Genomic DNA, 22,174 nt, shown 5'->3' with positions numbered 1-22,174 from the left:
AGTGAATGCATTAGGCAATCTAGGCTAACTAACACTGAAGAGTCATGGGTTGAATGTCAGTCAGTCATTATGTATTTGTTCCAGTACATCTGCTTCAAGACATGCATCCATCCAGACGCTCTTCAAAAAGTGAGTGAAGATTTTAAGTTTTCCCTCTGCACAGAGAAAGTTTTATTTTCTTTTTTCTCTTTTTTTCCCCCTCAAAATCTTTCTAAGTTTCTAAAGCTCCAAAGAGCTTTACAATCGTTAACTCTCACAAGGTTCAATGGAGACAGGCAGTATTATACAAAGTGTAGAAAAAAATTGTGGCACTTACTAACAGGCTAAATTGTGGAATGATTTGAACTTGTGACATTCTCCCTATATTAGTCCTGCCAAAGTGCTTTCTGGGAGGCTTGCCTTGAAACTTGTCTTTCCCGAGGCTCAGGAATCTTATCTGTCTTTTTGTAGCTGCCATTAGGGCTCTTTTACAAAGAAAGCCAGAGTTCAGAGGGCAGATGGGACAGCTTCAGGTCCAGAGCCCTTTGACACTGCAGGCAACTGCTTTTTGTTTTAGATATTACTGAAGAGTGTTCTATATGTCAGCGTTTGCCCTATAATAATTACAGAAAACACTCTCAAGATCTGGCCCTGGGAGTACTCTAGATCTCACCTCCTGTGGCCAGATACCAATTTTGGCTTTGACAGCATTTCTGGGACATTACCTGCAGCAATGCAGATGTATACATAAGGCTACATTTTCAGGAGTGAGAATAAAACATGTCAGTAGCACCCAAAAAATTGGAATGAAAAATATATGCTCCTGTCCAAGTGGCTAGAGGACATCAAAGAGAGAAAAAAGAAATCTCTGTTTTGGTGCAGTTCTTGGAAAATATTATAATAAGAAATATAGCTAGTAATTTTGCATGAATGGAACTCCAATAGATTTTCAAAATTATGGTTGCACTGAAGAGGTTTTCTGTTTTGCTGCCCTTAGAGTACTTGAAGCAGTGACTAGTATGTAAAGGAAGAAGTGAAAAGTTTAATAAAAAGAAAGGTAAGCTTTATTTTCTACTCAGAATAAAGGCTCATAATATTTTGCATTGCTCATATTTTTGCCTTTCTTCCTTATGGACATAAAATCAACCTTACAGCTTGCCTTTTTTTTTTTTTTTTTTTTGTACCTCTTTGAATAGTAAATCTTCTCTGATATGAGCTATGAGACTGAGATGGATAGACCCTGCATAAAAGCAGAAACCTGATAGTTTTAGTGTTATGTGGTAAATTATTACAGGGCTAATCAGGTTTATTATTCACTTTAAAAGGCAAATATACAGGTGTATCAAGTTGTAGATTGTGGGGTTTTTTGGTTTCTTTTACTCTCTCTCTCTCTTTTTTTTTTTTTTTCCCTCTCATTTTGCCAGTCTTGAGGTTTTTTGGAAATGTTAAAACTTTGATTTTTAGTTACTTGTCCTCATGGAACAGACTCCAGATTGGTGATTCGATTCAGACAGCAGAAAATTTCTTTAACATACAGTAAACAGGCACTAGTTAAACTTCGGGAGGTGAAAAGCAATGGCAATTCCTGAAAAATCTTAAAGGAGGAACTCTTGTCCCTGTCTAAATACTGTAAAAGGTCAAAAGGAGAAGAGATTTTCGCTGTGTATAAAATTTGATATTTACAGCTTAAGAATTTTTTTATATTGCACTTGGTTTACTCTAGCCTGGGAAATGGCTGGTTTTTTGAAATGTGATTTGTCTGAAATTGGCAGTGCCCAAGAATGTAAGTGAGCAGTGAAACCTTTATCTAAAAGCTTTTTTGAGTGATGGTCAGACTATTCCAAGCTTAGTTAAAACTACCCATGTTGAGTGCTTTAAAATGAAAAGCTCAGAAAAACAAGTCTCTAGCTGGTCCTTGAAAGAGAGTTCCTTAAGATTTTGGACATCCTAAAGGCTTACCAATCCATCCTCAAACCAAAGCTAGCTATGACAACTGGTGAAATAGTCTGAATACTGTTGCCCTCTGATAAAGAGGCATTAAAAGCTAAATAATTTCCTCTGCCTACTCTAACTTAAATGCAGTTATGTTCATTTATGCTCCTTTGGACCTTTCTTTCTTTTGCTTAAGTTTCCAACTTATTTTGATAACAACTGAAGAGAATGCAAGTGCCCGTAATTTAAGATGCTGAGGCAATCCTAAGTGGCTGAACAGTTCTCACAACGTATTTGAGAGTTTGGGGACAAGTCATGTTGTCAGTGTGACTTACTGGCTTACAATTCTTGGCAGTGCAGCAGGATCCTGTTGTGACAAGTGAAGTCTGAAACCATCTTGATATATACATGTTTCTTAATCAAACCTCTGCTGATTTCCAAGTCAGGGGTGGATAAATCACAGCTACTGCTTCTTCCTTAGTAAAAGAATGGATGAGTAAATGTTGTGGACAAGGCTGAGTAGGGGTGAATACAACTTGTCCACTTTTGACTGGGCAAGACCCCTGTGTAACCTTTTCTCAGGTAGAGAAAACACCTTCCTTCAGCTTTGGTTTATATTCTCTGCTGCACCAGATGCAACAGACGTGTCTGGTGACAATGTTTTCTGTCTGTCTTAGTCTTCTGTCATACCATTGGATGAATCTGCTGATAGAGATGACTGCCTTACTCTCCTCTCTCTTTGTGAACTACTGGAAGACTGCAGATGAACAGTTGTGAAGTGAAGCCTCCCTTGAAAATCCACAGTGGGATCTGAAAAGTCTGAAAGGTGGACCAAAACTGCCTGCTTCTCTTCAGGCAACATCTCAGGGACAAAACAAAACAAACAAAAAAATCCAAAAAGCCAAACCAACCAACCAAAAAAAACCACAAACCAAGTAGTTCTTGAAAGGAAAGAAACTACTTCCTAGCACCTCCAAGGGGCAAGACTGATGAATACTGTTTTCCTACCACTCATCACTAGCTTGTGGCTTGTTAAATGTACTGAGTTTGGACATGCTGCTGCTTTTTTGCATGCTAATTGTTCTAAATCTTATTATGAAATACTTAACATTCTCTATGCAACAGATTGGCAACTAGTATGCCTAACAGAGTTGAGGGAGAGCAGGTGCTTAGAAGTTACAGACTTTTACTTCTGGATAACCTATTTGATAGGGAACCTTAATCTTACTGGACATAAGTTCCCACATCTGTAAAGAAAGGCTAAAACCAGCATGTAAATATGTGCTCACTAATATAAGCAAACAATACCTTTTTGAATCTTACTTGAGACAAAGCCCCCCCTAGAAAAATCACCACTGATTTGGGAAGGTTAAATTACAGTCCTCACCACAAGAATCTATTACTGAGCCAATGATTATGCTAGCAGTAGTCATAACCATTAAGGTATGAAGGCCTGTAGCCAAAATGTTGATGCTACACTTATTGTTGCGTGACCTTTCCTATGTTTCCAAGAAAGCTTTGCTGTGCTGAGAAGAATCTCCTGACCTAAGCTTTTTAAAAGATTGGCAGACTGTTCTGAGTGGGAGGCTGCATGAGAGCAAAAGATAAATATTTGCAATACAATGTAGATAAAGAGGAGGCTGGAAATGTTACTGCAGTATCAAGGCTTTATTTTACTTTTGCATTTGGGTAAGTGCCAAAAGAACTAAATCAGCACACTGGAAGATGCAAGAATGAACTTAAAAGAAAAAGATAAGTTACTAATACCAGGAGTACAAGTTTTATTTTTAATATAATTTTTTGTCTTCTGAACCTGAAGTAATACTAACGGGAAAAAGTGCTGTGTTTTTATTTCCAGCCCATATATATCTGCCTTTATAATTTACATAAGTATTGTAGTGGAATATTAACTTCCATTATTTATGAATCTATTGAACTTTGCAAGGATGTGCTGGCAGTTGAAGGATTATAATTTTAAAGGTAGTTCAGTTCACATCATAAATATCCTTAAAGGTCACATCCTACCTTACAGTAACATCTGAAGGAGAAGCAGCTTAAAGTCAGGCTTGTTTCTGTCAATTCAGAAAAAGTTTTACCAAAATTATGATAGTAGAAATCCAAAAGTACATATTTGTTACCCTATGGGAGTATTTTTGTACATGTTTTTGTGATGTTCTGTGCTCACATGGGTATTGTGTTACTATGTAGAGTCCCTCCTCTTGGTTCTTTGAGGACGCCTTAACTCTGGGGATACCAAAGACCAGAACTGAGACCACAGCATTCCCAATACCTTTATATAACAAGTACATTGCAATATCAGTCCACTGGGTTCTTAACATCATTGTTCCTGTTGTCTACCTACCCTTGAAGTATCATAAATAAAGAAAGGCACTCAGTGTTTCTGCCCGTTAGGTCAGCTTTACGTTGTGGAAGAAGAATCCAAAGTATGGAAGCAATGAAACTTACTGTTCACCTGAAAACTTTATGCTGTGTTAATAATGACAAGCCTGCATAGTGGTTCAGTCTAAGTAGTTTATATGTGAGTGGTTTCCATAGAATAGAGATCACCACACCAGTGATCATCACACCACTATATAATTGAAAAAACTTTTAGTAGGTCATGGATAAAATACTCACAGGTAAAACTGGAAATAGTTTGTACAAGGGCACTGACTAGAGTAAGGAGTATTCATTTGTAGTAACTGTGTGCATTTTTTTTTTTTTCCTGACAATGTAATGGTGAATAGTCACTTATTTTCATTTACCTGTTTGCAACAGAGAGGGAAAAATAAAGCACCTATTAACTTGGTGTATTAAAATGGATGATACTGAAAAAATCGGAATATTTCATTGCATTATAAAGGGTGTCCGTAAAATTTCTTGTAATATCGTTTTTACACGTTGTGTTATCTTCCATAATAAATACTACTAGCATAGATTTATGAGAACTCTTTACTATAAAGATGCAAAGGAGACTGACAAATAAAAACTGATGCATTTTGGCTGGATTATTAAATTTTCTTGAGATAGTTTAAAACAGCATGCTACACATTCGTTTGTGGTCAGCAACTAAGAATATGGCACAATATCTACACCATACATATTTTTGTTTATGACTGTTGGAATGAAAGTCAGGAACAACCTATTTTTTATTTAAGCAGTTCCTAGATCTGAGACTTTCACACTGTACCAGTAGTTTGTATAGTTTAAAGGACTGATCTGCTGCTACAGAACAAAGCAGTACTTCTCTCCTTAGCTGCTTGCAGTCTTCACGCTGCTGCGTAACATATGCCAGGCTTTGAACAAACTGGCCTTTTCAGATATGGAGAGCTGAAGTATCCCTATTCATGAAAAAAGTTAGCAAAATTATTTTCTAAGGAGAGAAATTCTTTTATTGTTTTAGTATTTTCATTATCATGCTAAAGACAAATTCTTTTTGCTTGTTAGGAGCAGTAAATATGCACATCAGTTGCAAATGTCAAGATTTCTGGTTTGGGGTCAATTAAAATGCTATAAACTTACCAGGGCGAAAAAAAAGATCGTGATTCTCTCTCTCTCTCTTTTTTTTTCCTTTCCACCCTTCCTTCTCATAACTGAAAATAAGCCCAAGTAATCAGTGGGTTCTGAGAAGTGATCATATAAACTACTTGGGCTAAGGGAACAGCAAAGAGAAATACAGGGCTGTCCAAGTGAAACTCCAAAGGAATTTAGGTAAATAAGCTCAAGAAATCAAGATGAAACCAGAATATCAGATTACTATACTTATACACTTTCTTTCCTTAGGAAACAGTGTGATATTAACTCACAGTCCTTACTGGAAATGTGTGCTCAATGACTTTTCTTAGGTATTTCAGAACTGGGATTCCACCCAGTAACTTCAATGGGACTACCTGTTAGATACAGGACGACAAATCTAGTCCTAAAGTGGAAGACTCTCTTGATAAATGTGCATCCTAATTCTCAATGACATTAAAGTGAGTGAAACATATGTACAGAGAGAATAAAATGCCAAAACGTATTGCTTTGCCAAGTTGCCACAGTTGGAAGCTTTCAGTAAATTTCCATGTGTTTGTTGATAAATCCTCCATTTTGAATAAAACATTATTTCATTTTTAGAGCAGATTTAGAGTGACAAGCCCTTAAGGCTAAGCAATACCTCACTTTTTTTTGAAACACCTGTGAAAGAAAGTTGTTTCTTCACTTTTGTCTAGATATCTGCAAGAAATCTGAGTTTTCTGGTAGCTAATTCACCTGCTATACGAATTTGCATTTTTAAAAGCTTGGAGGCAAATATCAGTTCAGAAGTCTTAAATGTTTGTTGTTAGAAGCAGAAACAAGCTTGGTTAATTGTTAAACAATGGACAATTTCCTGGATGATTCAATATATCACAGGAGATAGATAACCTTGATTAGGACCTCAGGAATAATTGAACAAGATAAATTACGAAACTAGCTTAGACTGCAAAGGATATAAGAAAGGAATTCACTCTAACATGAAGACTATTATCTTTATATATAATTATAGGTTTTTGGTATCAAAACACACCTACAGTGTGTTTCTAAGCTTGCTGCAGCTATTGAAAATGCAGAGAGATGGCAACTAATATTTGGATTTTGAAGAGTATGATTTAATTATTTGTCTTTACAATAGTCAATAAAGAGATTCTATGGACTCTCATTAAAATTTGATACTGTGAAACAATAACAGATCATTTTGATTGGTATTAGATTGCTTGATAATATGAGATAATGCAATACCAGCTCCTTCTTGGCCTTGAGTGATCCTGTGATGCAGTTCACATAGCACACAAGTCCCAAACTAACAATGCTGTAGCTGTTTCATCTGTCGGAAACCTCGTATAAATCAGAGGGCTTCGTAATGGCTGTACAAAGAGTCACAATATTTTGAAATCAACACTGTACTTTTCTCAGTTAAAAAATCCATTCCCCTATGCATCTATTAACCTCTCATCCTCTAAAGCTGCGTCCTCTATCAGCTCAAACTACAAAATCAATCAGACAAGTACCTAGGACAGTAAGGAGATCCACAACAGCTCTCAGCAAGGGGCTGTGCTCTCTGACCCCAGCTGCCAGCAGATGCCCAGAGAAGGTGTAAAGACATGGTAAATATACAGTTTATACCTCCAGAATATTCTCAGTATCCACCAATGTGTGACTCAAGAGCTTCTTATTTATTAAAGTAAGCAGAATCCAAGTTCATGCCTGGAAGTTGGTAGAATCATATTGCAGTTTTTGGAAGCATTCTTGGTGTATTGCCCCTTTCAAGTCATGAGCACTGGACCTCCCAGTGCTCTGCGGCAAACCCCATTGCCTCCACGAATGGCCACCTTTCTGTCTGTCGTGATGTTCTAAAGGTCACTCCTCTCTTTGCTGTTATGGACCGGTATGCATTGCTTGTGGCTACTTGCTTCTAAAAACAGTTTCCTTCTCCTTTTCTCTAGCAATAATTCTAACAGCGGTTGTGGTATTTTCCATCCAGAAGGCACATTTACAGGATCCAGCTAAATCAGTTTAGACATTTTCTCTGCTACTTGATGAAAAATCTTGAAGTTGTAGGGAAAATTACTGTAAAAAACTGGAAGGTTAGAACAGCTTGCTTACCAGTTGTTTTATAAAGTTTGAAAATCTGCAGCATCTCAGACCAAGTGAAGGTTCAGTCTGACAGAAAGCTGAGTATTTTTCTGCAGAAGCTTATAGAAATAAATTGCCAGCAATCTAGTTACAGAAAGAAAATCAAAGTAATCAAAGCCTTTGAAATGCCACAGTGGCCAAGCATTTTATTTATTTATTTATTTATTTATTTTCCTGTAGTATGGCTACTGTAGGTGATATGCTATACCCAGGTAGGTAGAGATTACAGGTCTATTTATATCTGTATCTGTATATTCATCCCTTTCTAATCTCTATCTGCATGATATCATAGAAAATATTAAGAAAGCAAGGAAGATATATACAGTATTTGTGCTGCTCCCGATTATTATCTACCAATGAGTAATTAGAAAATCTCATTTGCTAAGAAAGGAAGAGGTGCCTGGTCCAAAAATCATGGATTCTGTAGAGTTATTAGTCTGATGGAACATATGGTCCTCACCTCATGCTAAATCCTCTGTGTCTCATCAGCAGCAATTACCTGCCCATCCTTCTGACTTACTGGAGCCAGCAACCTTCTCACCTGTTCCCTTGTAACATTTCCTCTTGCTCCATATATTCCAACCACCTTTTTCTCTCAAGTTAGACTCAAGTCCCAGCCTGACTAATAGAGTCGTTTCAACTCACAGCAACAATTCTTAAACTGGACTTCGATTGAGATCAGTGGCTTCTGAATGGGAACTTGGGTCCCTCAAAGATGGTATATCCAGCTATATCACTGTGTATAAAGGTAACACATTCTCTTCTAGTACTTGTTCTTACCCATTAATAAATCATTAGGGTAATTATGCAGTGTACTTCAAAAGCTCTTGCAAACTAGAAAACTTCTAAAATGTAAATGGATTAATCACAGTTTCCAATTTGTCCAAGTATCCCATTAAAGATGTGTTATTTTAAACAGATATGATCACTTCTGAGCTTCACATGTATTTTCTTTTTGATATCTTTGCCAATATCAGTCCTATTATAATTTCATTCACCAATATGACTGCAAAAAGATGGATGTTTGCATTACTGAAGGAGATGTTAGTAGACAAACTAGATCCAGAAGCTCCTTGTAAAATCTATGTAGTCAATGAGCAGATGAAAGACAATTTTTCCAAATACACAGTAGGTCATTAATTAAAAAAAAATCAAAAATATGTGCCAACTTTTAATATATTAAAATCATAATACACAATGAGTAAAGAGTGGGGGTATTTTATAAACTTCTTTTAAAAATATATTGGCTCCATTGATCATATGGTAAACAGTGTTACTTCTTGCTTGTGTCTTGCTTTTTCTACTTGGATCAGCATTGAATTTTCACCACATACTGGGATTACCATGCTACCTAACTGTTCACATTCAAATCAACCTTTCTGCCTTGGGGAAGGACAACCCGATATCTTGGCTGCCAGTCTCATACAGCAATTTGAGCCAAGAAAACGGCACCACTGAGGATGTTGTCTGCAGAGGAACCAGGTAATGCCCCTGAGAGGACATGCAAACACATCTGTAACCTTTGACTGTAGGGAGGATGGCTACAGGCAACAGTTCTGTGTACATGTGTATCTTCAGATATTATACAGGGAAAATCCTTTTTCTTTGCTATGTTACCTTCACAGACACAGCCAAAGAGGTGCAGAAGCAATCTGGACCTTCTTGAAAACTGCCCAAGAAGACAGAGGTGAGCAAAGGAAGCCTTGAGAATGTTTGCATCAAGACCACTGTCTCCAGTTTCTCCTGGGGAGCTTGGAAATGCTGTGGGCACATGGAGAACCCACACAAGTCCCCATACTGTGCAGAGAAGCTCGGTATATATTCTGGAGACCCACTAATCAACCCTCACTAATTTTTTTGAAAGAGATGGCAACTGCTCCTGAGACATGGAGTGGCCTGAGCTGGAGAGCAACAAGCAGGTCCTTGGAATAGCCTCACTGCCCCTCCTGCCTTACCTATTTCTGATTATATTCTTTCAGATTTGGGATTCTAAGCAGAAATCCAAATTTTTTTTTGCATTACCTTATCTTAATCTAGCCTCTGAGGTATTTAAATGAATATATTGTCCATTTGTGGCCCATGTCTAAATATGCAGATTATGGGAAGGCTTTTCCTGCTATTGACTGATTAGGAATTAAATATTTAAGATTTGTTTCTGTTTTGTTCCTATCCAGAGATGTTATTACTTTGGAGTAAACTAGTTTGAAATAAAATATATAATAGTGAGTGTTTTGTTTTACTCCACAGTAGCTTGATTTCTGTGCATTACAAAGGACCATGCTAACATTTAATTAATTTAAGGCTCAATTTGTAAAACATCAACACATGAAGAAATCTTTACATATTTATTATTTGAAATTATCCCAAATGGCAGAGAAGTTTTGATTTCAAATACGGACTTTCACAAAGTTCAGGGTTGTCAGAATCAACAGTGTTGGTTCAAACCATTCTAATAATGACTATTTACAGAAGAGATTGAGTGACTCACAAAAAGAGCTTTCGAGCCAAACTGTAGCAATATATTTCTAGAAAGTAGCTAGATTCTTTTCAATTGTCAGCTTCTCACTATGATCAAAAAGCGTTCAACAGCGGTGATTTGTAGCACTCTTCATTTTCATCACTGTTTCACAATTTGTCACTTTCAAACCTAAATAATACTGTATCCCACTGCAAAAGTACCTATAATCCTTTTTCCCTCCAGTCACCTGGTCTGCAGAACTACAGAGGAAAGCCCCCCACTGTTCAGCACTAAATATAAATCCTGCTTGAAACAAATGTCTTCCTCTTTATCTTTTCCATTGCTTTGTTGTTGCATTTAGTGATCTGTCCATGATTTCCCTTATTTTATTTCTTTTAATAATCAAGGAAGACCAAACAAATCCACTGTAACACACTCACTTCTTTGAAGTCTCCCACTTGATAATTATAGATAAAATGATGCTAAAGAATATTAAAAAAAACCACAAGGGAGCAAATGTATCTGTAACATAATAGTCCATTGTACCTTGCTGCTTATTATAACCCTCCCTCTTTGAATGTCATATAAGAATTCTGAGACACCAATTGGTTTCAAATTTTATTATTACCATTTTATGGTGTAATTTCTGCATATTGATGGAGATATTTCACACATTGAATATTTTTATTTCTAAAATGTTATTTAAATATTAAAAAAAAAAGAGATAGATACATCCAGGATATATGTCTCCTTTCCCAGTGCTCATCTCTTTAATACTCAGTTGATATACCCCTTAGGCCTGATTTCCAAAATAAATGAAAAAGCAAGGCAGGAATTTGAACATCCTACTTTCCTTGAAATCCTTGTTATTTCCTTAGTGGATTTTTTTATGTTTTTGGGTTTGTTTGTTTGTTTGTTGTTTGTTTTGTTTTGTTTTGTTTTGTTTTGTTTTTTTCTCAGCTTATTCTGCAGAATTTGCTAAGGTGTTGGATTCCTTATCCATGTCAGAATTCACCACATACCTTCATCTCTTTGTTCTATGTGATGATGGATTCCACAATACCATATCAGACTTCAGAAAGGCCCTCAGCATTTTATTACAACTGTACTCAAAATGTTTTTATTTCTTGCAGACAACTGTGGCCAAGTAAAGCTAGACTCCTCATGTTCTGTAAGCAGCAGGTAAGCTGAGAGGGGACTGAATTCAGAGGAGATGCCCAAAGTTTGTCTGGGTTGCAAATCAGTTCTTGAAGAATCCCCATAGACCTCATCACCCTCCCTAAGCTCTCTCTCTCTTCAGAGAACAGAGATACTGCAGCAAGTTGGTTGTAGGTCCTTGAACTTGGGTAAATTAGTATAATTTAGATATGAATTCTTTGTCTATGTAACTGAGAGCAGCAAATTTTACTAGAGGAGATCCTTTAGAGATCTTATTGTGAGGCTCTAAGAGGCTGTCTGTTCTGGTTTGCAGCAGAGGCCGGAGTCCACTGCCTGGCCTTTGCATTGACGTGCCCAAGCTTTCTTCTGCCCAAAACCAGATGATCACATCCAAATTGTTCAGAACAATCTCTGGCATTTTGTATCCCCTGAAAAGTGCTCAGCATAAAGAGGGAGTGCTGGCAATTTGCATATACTACCCAAAAGTTAGATATGCAGTTCAGTCAGAAGAATTGCATTATCTCTGACATAGTTTTCCAGGTGCAGGGCAAATTACACAAGGATGTTTTAAAAGTCTTAGAAGTAAGAATTTCTCTAACATTATCCAAATGAAAGATATATAAATCAAAGGATCAAAGGATAGTTCTTGTTGGAAAAGACACCAGGAGGTCATCTTGTCCAACCTCTTTCTCAAAGCAGGGTCAGATTTTGGATCAGACCAGCCTTCTCAGAGTTGAGTTCTGAGTCTAGTTGCATGTTGACTATCCTCAAGGCTGGAGAGTACACAGCAACAACTGTTAGGATCCCTGATGCCATCCCTTTCCAGGCTTTCCCTACAGAGCAGGCACTCCAGCCCCTGACCCATCATGGCAGCACTGCACTGAATCTGTGCCAGTTTGTCAATGACTTCCTCGTACTGGGGATCTGCAAGTGGTCATGGCATTCTGGACTGAGCAGAGGGGACGATCCCTCCGTTCCGAGAAGCTGCTGGCCGTGTCCCCATCGGTACAGTCCAGGAGGCCACCGGCCGCCTCTGCTGCCAGGGCACTGCTGCTGGTGCCCAGCTCAATGCCCACCAGGCCCTGGGACCTTTCGGCAGAGCTGCTCCCCAGGCAGGCAGGGACCAGCCTGGGGCTGCTGGAGCTCATCCTCCCAGGCAGGGCTCTGCCTCTGGCCCTGCTGAACATCACTGGGCTCCCGGTGGCCCCTTCCCTCGGCCTGTCTGAGTCTCTGACCAAGGTGGACAGCATATTCTTTTCCTGCAGTGTATCAGTTAATTTTGTTGAAAAAAATTTCTTTTTCTCCTTGAAATTTCTCTGCTAATATTTCTTCTTGTGTCCTTCTTCTTTCTTGTAGGTCTCTGTCTTTCGTGACATAAATCCAATAGATGACTATTGCACTCCTAGGCTTTGTTGCTTGTGAGACTGTCTCCTGATGTCTCTGAGCACTTGAAGTATTTTCTGCTGTTTCAAAATGTTGTCCGAGATATTTATTTATTACAATATGAAGAGGGATTAATTGACATTATTTAATAGTCATTTAGATAAGAGGTAAAAAGAAAGGTTTTAAAATCTGTGGAAAACGGTCATCCAAATTTCAAAGGAACTTTTAGAAAGCATGAAACTGGTCCTTCTATCTAACCTGAACATGCTTTTGCTACAATACAAGCCCTTCACTGCTACTGGCAATATCTGCTTCTACAAGATCTGAAATAAGCTACATCTTTCAAGCTGGAAAACTGGTAGATCGGATTGGCAGTTTGTGAAAGCACAACATACAGAAGGCAAGAGCTTGGTATACTTTCTGACATTATATCTTTGTTCTTGTATTTGTTAGACTGACAAATAACTGTGGAATGCAGATGCATAAGAAAACCTTTTAAAAGGGAGCAGTGAATCAGTGTTGGGGACTGATGTTACAAATGATGACAATTTCCTGGCTCTCTGTGGTATTTCTCCTGTCTGAAACACTGCTCTGTATGTCATTTCCCATAGCTTGTTTTCCTTTACCTCATGTCCCCTCTTCTCTTGTTTCCTTATGTAATGAAACACTCTAAAACATATTCTTATACTATTCTGTTCTGGTTTGTTACACTGTCACTATTGTCCTGCCTCCCACATATGCATTTTCAACACAAAAAATTTTAAAAGGGGGAGCAATAGCTTGGAGGTCAACATCAAGCCATTCAGTCTCTTCCCTAAGGAGAGTCATTGTTAAATACACAAATACAGATGAATGTGAATAAAGACGCTAATGCTTCATTATCACTACAACAGAATAATTGATACTCTAATTTACATCCTCCCAACACTATCTATATATCAAGATGTAATAAGATATTTAACATGTTGATTCTCTATGTACACACATGTTTTATACATAACAACCTGTTATCTGTCAGCTTAAACCAGCACTGTACACTACAATTAGATTCTTTCCCCCATAATTATCCTAACTTACGTCTAGGCAACCCCACTAAAGTCACGTAATATGCACTGGATATAAGTCATGACAGAATAGGGCCATGAACTCTTTTAGTTTGGTGTTTTATATTATTTCACTTTCTTGAAACTCCAGATACTTAAGAGAAATGGATTTTTTAAATGAAAAATCTATTCATTCTTCCAAGCAGATGGCATAATACTTATAAATGTCTTCTTTACATTCTTATTCAAGAGGAATAAGATGAGACATCCAGCAGGGTAAAATATGGATCAATATGTGTTTTCAACGGCTTCTGGTTTTATTTCCGCTGAAGTCAGTAGGTGTTTTGCCACTCATTTCCAAGAGTGCAAGATCAGGTCCAAGTAGCTAAAATTCATATCAGTCCTGTCTATGTCATTTTTTAGGTGCACAAATACTCCAGAAATCTTAAAATTCCATTGCCTGTGAGTAAAATGTGCTCAGAAAAGTGGAGTTCTTCCATAACCTAAAAGTTCTACCAACACACAAAGTCCTTCCACTTCTTCCATTAAAATGGCTGCTCTTGCAAATGATCTTTCTCAGTAAAATCAAAGCAGTAGGTTTTTCCTTGTTCTCAAATATATTAGCATCTGCTTTTTTCGTGGTCATATACAGTAAGAGATTTTCTGCCTTCTGCACCTCCTTTGTACAAATAACTGCAGCGAACAGAGTATTTATATACTTACTAGAGATGATGCATGATAACGTCAGGGATGAATTATAACAGGTTACTCTCTTCACCTTCTGTGGCTCCTTCTGCATGAGCACGAGGTGTTCTTTTCTGACATCAGGTAAGCACACCCATTTTCCTAAAAACACTGTTGATTCAAATTCAAGAGAAAGAAAAATGAAATTATTCAAAGGGAGCGATTCATTAAAAAGAACGAAGAATGCACACTATTTTGAAAAACATTAGGTGGAAACAACTCCAACTGCACTGAGACTGATTGAACTGTTCTGTTCCATAGACATGTCACAATATACTGGCAAAGTGATTTTAGCCCTCAGTTTTGTTTCTTTTCCTTGAAAAGGAACCCCTCTCATGCAGAGAATTTCTGTGGGGGGTGTGTGGCTTTTGGTTTTGTTTTGGTTTGGTTTGTTTTTTTAAAAATTATTATTATTTATTATTTTTATTTTGTTTTGTTTGTTTGTTTTTCTGAACTACACCAACTGTAGTTTAACTGGAGTGAAGGGGGTCTATTGCATCCAGTTCTTTTGAATGTCTCATGATATCCTTGTGTTTTAGCTGCTTAGATATCAGCAAACTGTTACACAATTTTATTTTCATAAGGAAAACTCTTTAATAATAAACGTGAACTTCACAGAGATATTGCTTTTGGATTTTTAGGGACTTGAGAGCTTAAATAATTTTTAAAATTAGACCTCTTCATAGTTTTCAACTACTTTTGCTTTGCAGACAGTAAGAGTTGATAAAACCTTCAGTGTACTCTCAGCATGGAGAAGCATTGAAATATGATTAGGCAAATGACATAGAAATTAGTGCACAGCCCTTTGGCATTCCAGATTTACATCTTAAATGCCCCTTCCTTCAGAAAATTTTAAATGTATTTCCATGTGCTTTTGACCACTTGGCATAATGTGCTATGACGTATTTCATGTGTACAGACATTTTGCTGAAATATAGCAATCTGTAGCTATTTGATAAATAGGTCTGGATGCTTTCTTGCAAAAACATTTCACTTTCATTTGCAATTTCATACCACCTTACTGAGACTCTATTTGTTCTCCTACAGACAAGAATGTTAGACAGATCAGTTCTTTCTTCTACACAGTAAATAATTTGGATCAGGGACTATAATTTACTCACTATCTGTACCATTCTCAAAAGAATGTATTCTCAAATTGATTGACTTCTAGTTGCTACCACAATACAAATGTTAAAATGGGGCTACATTTTGTATTAAGGCAGGTATTAGCCAGTCCTCATGGAAAGAAAATTTAATACGGGCTTGGCTGACTGTCTACACTACTCAGTTCAAAGTTACAGTCATCAACTGTCTGAAAGGAAGTATCAGATACCTAACCAGGCAGTCAAAACAGCTCAAATTGCAACTATCAGACTCTTAAAATGAGTTCATGAATAAGCAGCAGCCTAAGAATTACTGACAGAAGCTATTTGGAGAGGAGTTTTAAACAAATACAGGGAAAAAAAAATCATGCTCTTTCAATGACAGTTCACAAACAGAGAGATGACATTTGGCAAACAGATAATTCAACATGAATTACTCACTCAAGACTAGTAATAATACCTAGCAATTATGTAGTGCTTTACACATTCAGTGGATTCTACAAACTCTGACATTAATTAAGTTGAACTACCTCTTCTTGTCTCCTTTTTGCTTTAAAATTCTCCTTAGTAAAACACTTAGTTTGGCAGACAGATTTTCACACAGGCTGTCTGTGCGACTAGTAAAATCTCCATCTTTATGTGTAAAAGCAAAAAAAGAAACCAGGTTAAAGTCTGAGGTAAAAACACAATGCTAGTTTGTCAGTTTATATACACCATAAATTTGGAATGATGCACAGTTGTGACAAGCCTAGGGATGGACTTCTAATTTCTCAATTAGTGTCCTTATTACAGGGAGGAGGAGGAGAAGGAAGAGAAGGAAGGTTTTGCCTGTTGAGTTGCTCCCAGCTGAAACCCGACAGCTGACTCAGGGGAGCTGGGTGGTGAAGAGCCTGCGCACCCTTCAGTGCCCATCTCCATTCCTGCATGGGAAGAAGGACCACCACCATTGCTGGAGATATTTACAGATCATTTAGCATGTGAAGTGCATGTCAAAACACTTCAGAGGGACAGGAGAGAAAAGGCCTTTGCATGGCCTTTTTTCTCCTTACCATCTCCCTGTCTTCTTTCCCATTGTATATGTAGAAGTTGTTCAGAAGTGTATGTGAAAAAAAAAAAAACAAAACAAAAGCAGAACTGTACAACTAAGATGAGAGTAAAAGCTGTTGGAAGAAAACAGGAATACTAACAGGTTTGGATCAGCCTCATAACCAAAGGCAGCATTTTCTATCCTAAAAAAAAAAAAAAAAGGTAATTTCCCCTAACACATCTATGAAATTCATTTCTTAACATTGTCAAATCTCTTTGTTCAGATAGATGATGAAAGCATCAAGTTGAATAGCCTGTAAAGAATATATACTGAAATAATATAGGGCACCCGATACTGGTGCAATCCAGATTTTGGAGGATGTCTTGAAGAGATTAGGAATTTTTCTTAATACACTCAAGACACTGCATTTCAATTTATAGAGATGATACATGTTCTAAAGAGACAAAAAAAAAAGAGAAAAAAAAGGGTCCCAGTATTTTTAGTTGATGGAGTTAGAAGGCACTCATTAGCACATTTATAAGACATTTGCTTATCTGTACACCAGCTTTCTGCTGCTGAACAAACCTCCAGAGTATCCACTGGTTCATTTCTCTGCCATTGTCAGCAGTGCCACATATATAGAGTTCAATATTGTCCTAGTTATTAATCACTGGTGAGTAATCAATGTCCCCAGTAGCCACTCAGTCATGTAAGAAAATCAAATGGTTCAGAGTCTTGGATGTCATTGCATTTCACTGGCTATGTAATTTATAGGGCTGATAATTGCGAGTGGTACGGGTTCCCTGAGTTAAATTCTCTGTTCATTTTATAACGTGCTTTGATAAATGGAGTAGGTTGGTAAGTATAATTACGGTTCTGTTTTTTGATATTTTTTCTCTCTTTTTAGGATTAAATTTAGATATAATAGCAGTACAATTTTTAAAAACAGCTTTCCTTTAACTACCATATGTTGAGTCTGTCCCAAAGTTCGGCTCTTTTAGGTACAAACTCTTAGAGAACATGTAAGTTTCTGACAGACAACCACCTGTCATGTATTTTAATATATGCATTGCAAATTGTGTGTTCCTTTACGACTGCAGAAAGTGAACACTCATACTAAACATTAAAGGTTCACTAATAATCAATAGCTCTATCTTTTCCTGAAACATTGCTATTCAGATAAAAGGGAATACATTCATGATGGTGTTCAAGACTAGTGTGAAGTTTGGCTACACCTACATTACTAAACTCATCAGCCTCAGGAAGCTATTCCTGGCTCTGCATCCCTGAGACATAACTAAAACATTTTAAGTTTTCAAAGTGATAATAAAGTGAGATAATCTGAAAAAAAAAAAGTGAAATCTGTACTGCAGCCTACTGGAGCAGTGTCTCCAGAGCACAATGCCAAAAGGATGCGTTGCTTGCCCTGCAGCCTGTCCTGAGGGTATATGCTTGTCTTTGCGGGCACAGGGCCTGCTGGCATCATGTCAGACGTCTGTCCCAGACAGAAGGAGCCCACTTTGGCACTACCTATTTCATGTTTTCTGCCTGGAGTGAACCCTGGAGCAAACTACTGCATCAACTGTGCCCTGGTTTCCTCCTCGAAGGAGTGAGTTTACTCACTTGGAAAGGAGCCTGGAAAGGCCCTGTAACACCTGAGGTGTGGATAACCAGCAACCCGGGCTGAGAAGCTTGCTTGCTTAACAGCCTAGATTCCCCTTACAACATCATGTGGTCTTGCTATACTGACTAAGGGCTATAAGTGCTACCACAGTCCAAAGAGAAAATTAAATACCACCCACACCACATTTTCCATGACTATATGAGCTTGCACAGCTTCTTATCCTCATCTGTGGGGTGTAAAGAGTAAGCTTTTTGTCACCTGCCATGTAAGAGCCCGGCTTTAGTACAATGATTCTTATTAAAAGACACTGTGTTCACATTTCTTCCTATAGCATGATTTTCCATTGCATATTAAATAAGTTCAGGAGAAAATGCAGAGAAGTGGTGAAGAGTACTAGAGATCTGCCTTCTAAGCACTAACCAGGCATCATACCCTTTTCTGGGTAGCTCTTTCAGTCCACGGCTTTTGCAAGTACTAAGAGTAATTAAAACGACAAAAATAAAAAACATTGACTCCTACACACCTGTTTTTTAAACTGTAGCTTAATATTTTCTTAATTTTCATAATAGTGTTTAGCACATTCACTTCTTGTAGATGGGTCTGTAACCATAGCAACAACATCATAATCTCATAACACATTCTTTAAAACCACATTCTGGAAACAGTGCATTGTTCCAACTTGTATTGTTTACTCTGATGCTTTGAAAAAAAATGACTGAACCTATTCTGCTGTTGCAGAATGACACTCTGCAGTTCAGTAGCTGCTTCCAAAGCACTTTAAACATGTCACTGAGTGGCCCTCAAAACCTTTGTTAAAGCTAATCTGCATTCCTACCTAGGTGAGGAAACTAAGGCACAAATATATTAGCTGGCTTGTCCACTTTCAGACAGAATGTATGGGCAAAAAGAGGCACCAGCACACATTTTCTTCACTTCCAAGCACAACATGTACTGTTCATCAGTTAAGCAATGAGACATCTTCTAGATCCTAAGTGAAAAAAAAAAAAGAAAAAAAAAAGAGAGATGTTTTATTTTAAAAACAAAGCTGAAGCAGATTAATTCCAGAGGTCTGAGTGCAATGCAGTTTGGGTAAAAATTTGTTCCAACATCTAGGTCATTTGCCATAAAATACACTCAGAAAGCCAGTGTGGGATTTCTCTGGCTTACACGACTATGTGTTTATGGTAACTGTTGAATTTCAAATTTATGCTGATTTGAAAGCAGAACCTGACCTCTTGTTTTCATGCAAACATCCACCAGATGAAGAAAGAAAGAAACAGTAAGAAAATCCAAAAGAAGCCAAACAGTTTCTCAACAGCATGATTTTCATAGTTCCTTGTGAGGCCTCTCTGAAGGGCACAGTCGTGCTGCTTTTTGAGTAAAATGACATATTTTTGCCCTTACCCTTTCACTGCTACTCCTATTAGAACTGAACATTTTTAACGATGATATGTTTTCACTGATGATTCAACAAATATATGCAATGTCAAGTTAGAGGAAATGAAGCATGGAGTACTGCAGGCAGAGTTCATACAATGCACCACAGAGGCTTGAGAGCAGCTGCTGAAAGCCATTGTGTTAAAATTTCACTTTGAAAAAGGTACACTTCTGTACAATAGGCTATAATGTTTCTAAAGGAACTGCTTAACGCCTTTTGTGTAAGTCATTTACATTCCCATTATGTAAATACTTTCATTTTAAAATGCCTAGTCAGTTGAAATGTCACAAATATTTGTATGATTGGCATTTGAGCTTGAAAATGTGAAAATACAATTAAAATATCCATTGTAAAGGCTGCAGGTTGTCCTTGGTTCTCCCTGCTTTGGAAACAGAGCATGTAGGATAAGATACTCAAAGTTGTCTAGCACAGTAAAACACCTACTTAGTTGGAGCTAGGCACCAAGACACCTGTATTGGATTTGTGTCACAAGGTTTTGTTAGTGGGTGGCCTGCAGGGGTGGCTTCTGTGGGAAGCTATATTTTAAGATTTGGTTTTGTTTCTCATTGTCCTACTCTGATTTGACTGTTAATAAATAAAATTAATTTTCCTCAAGCCAAGTCTGTTTTGCCTATGATGGTGATTGGTGAGTTATCTCTCTGTGTCCTTATCTCAACTCACAAGCTTTTTGTAGTATTTTCTCTCCCCTGTCCAGTTGAGTAGGGGAGTGACAGAGCAGCCTTGGTGGGCACTTGGCGTCTAGCCAGGGTTAACTCACCACAATACATTAGTAAATCTTCCCCTTTCATTAATCCTTCTTTAGTGCCATTGATTTTAATGGGACATGAGGATGCATTTATATTTTCATGTTTCCAGATTTAGAAAGTGGCACAATGATGTCATTTTTATACTAATATACCTTCCGGCAGTGCTGAGCATGGACTGTCAAATGCCATTTCTGATGACTCATGCACATAACTGGACATTCTTTTGCCTTGCCTTTCCTTTGATACTCTGGCCTTTCAACTTCTTTGTGACTCCTCTGCTCCTCTGAGCTGCTCTGAGTCCTCGTCTGACTCTCACTGACTCTGACCTCTCTGTCTCTCATATTAGGCAACCTGCTTCCTACCACCTATTCTTTTAAATTTCTTTATTTTTGCATAGAGTTTATCAGACTTCTTTGGGAGAAGGGATAAATTAGTTTACTTTAGCCACAAGAAGCACAGTTTTATTGCTGTGGATGCTATGGCATTTATGAATGCTGAATAAAAGAATAAGAATACAATAGACCATAACATGTGAATGAAGGACGCACTACCTGAGTGAGTGTCAAGGAATGGAAGGAAGCAATGAATTTTACCTTTCCCTACTTTTGTTGTTGTTGTTGTTGTTGTTGTTGTTAAACAAACTGAAAAAAGAGGGAATTCCACTTAATTGAATACTGGTATCACAGTCTAAAAACCACAAATGCACTCCAGCACTTTCCACAGAGCTGCTCCATAGAAGGATGGGTCACTTTGTCTTTGGGATTTTCTGCTGATGGCAGAAAAACAGAAGACTCAAAACCAACTGTAGCTGCATCCAGCTCTTTCCCAGCTCTCTTCCTGAGCTCCTTGCCCATCCAACCTCCATCCCATTGCCTCCAGCTTCTTGTCCAGTTTGTTTCTGCCTTGTTCCTGTGCTCTCCACGCTACACTATTCCCAGACTCTCTCTTAGGGCTTGCTGGGAAGTTTCCTTGTGCTCTGCCCTGTGTCTTTTCTCTTGTCCCTGTTAAGTGTTCTCTGGGATCCAGTGCTACATCAGGTCGAGATAATTCACTGCAGCTCTCTTTCCCTGTATCACTTTTCAGTTTCCCCATCCAGTGAATCTTCCCTCGTGGCAGAACTAACCTTCACTGACAGCTTCACTAATACCTTTCATTTGTCCAATGAGCATAACCTAAAAAAAAAATTAATTATCCTTATTCACTCTTACAGTTGGATGATGTGGCTCAGGCTACACTTAACATTTGTACTAAGGCCAATATCTAGTATGGCAAATTTTAGCCCTTTCAGTAAAAGTTTTCCATATTAAAAATAAAATGTATTATAAGGGATAGTGTTTGGCAATCTTAATAATAACCGTAATAACTTTAATAATAATAATAATAATAATACCACCAACAGTCACTCATAATATATTTTTTTTTCTTGATTGTTATGGAAGTTTTCCCGGTAATATAACATTGAAATTATATTATCTTTTCTCTCTTTGAGTAAATTATAACTGACACTACAATTTATCATTTGAGAATAGCACTGTGACATTACATTTTAAAAGGCTGCTTTTATTCAGTTCAAACAATGGGACAGAATCTACACAATAGAAAAGATCATGTAGTTTGTCTTTCAAGGTCAATGAGATTACAGTGAAACAAGCAAATTTGGTCTACCATTGAGACATTTATTACAGCTGTATGCCCAGCTCAGATTAAAGATCTTCATTACATTCTTAAATGTTCTTCTGTTTCAACCAACATCTCCTCTCTCTGTCTCTCCCTTTTTCAGGTCAAACAGATGTTAGCAGAGGAAAACAGTTTGCAACCATTATTCCCCTTCTCAGAGTAAAAAAGTGAAGACAAAATGTAAAATTT

General features: G+C 37.6%; 1 long non-coding RNA gene across 5 annotated transcripts in view; it reads left to right on the top strand.

The window, feature by feature from the left end:
- The window catches only part of LOC110354955 (uncharacterized), a 47,721-nt gene extending 27,600 nt beyond the window's left edge, over nucleotides 1–20,121 (top strand). The window contains exons 3-8 of one of the 5 annotated variants that reach the window (XR_010466330.1): nucleotides 977–1,036; nucleotides 8,211–8,311; nucleotides 8,877–9,045; nucleotides 9,189–9,250; nucleotides 11,155–11,203; nucleotides 16,245–20,121. This is a non-coding gene — a long non-coding RNA (uncharacterized LOC110354955). The other 4 variants (XR_010466329.1, XR_010466325.1, XR_010466332.1 and 1 more) reach the window with 4 other exon arrangements.
- Nucleotides 20,122–22,174: the final 2,053 nt, after the last annotated feature.

Source organism: Columba livia, chromosome 1, assembly GCF_036013475.1.
Source record: "Columba livia isolate bColLiv1 breed racing homer chromosome 1, bColLiv1.pat.W.v2, whole genome shotgun sequence".
Taxonomy (NCBI): Eukaryota; Metazoa; Chordata; class Aves; order Columbiformes; family Columbidae; genus Columba; species Columba livia.
This window is presented reverse-complemented; position numbering and strand designations above follow the sequence as displayed.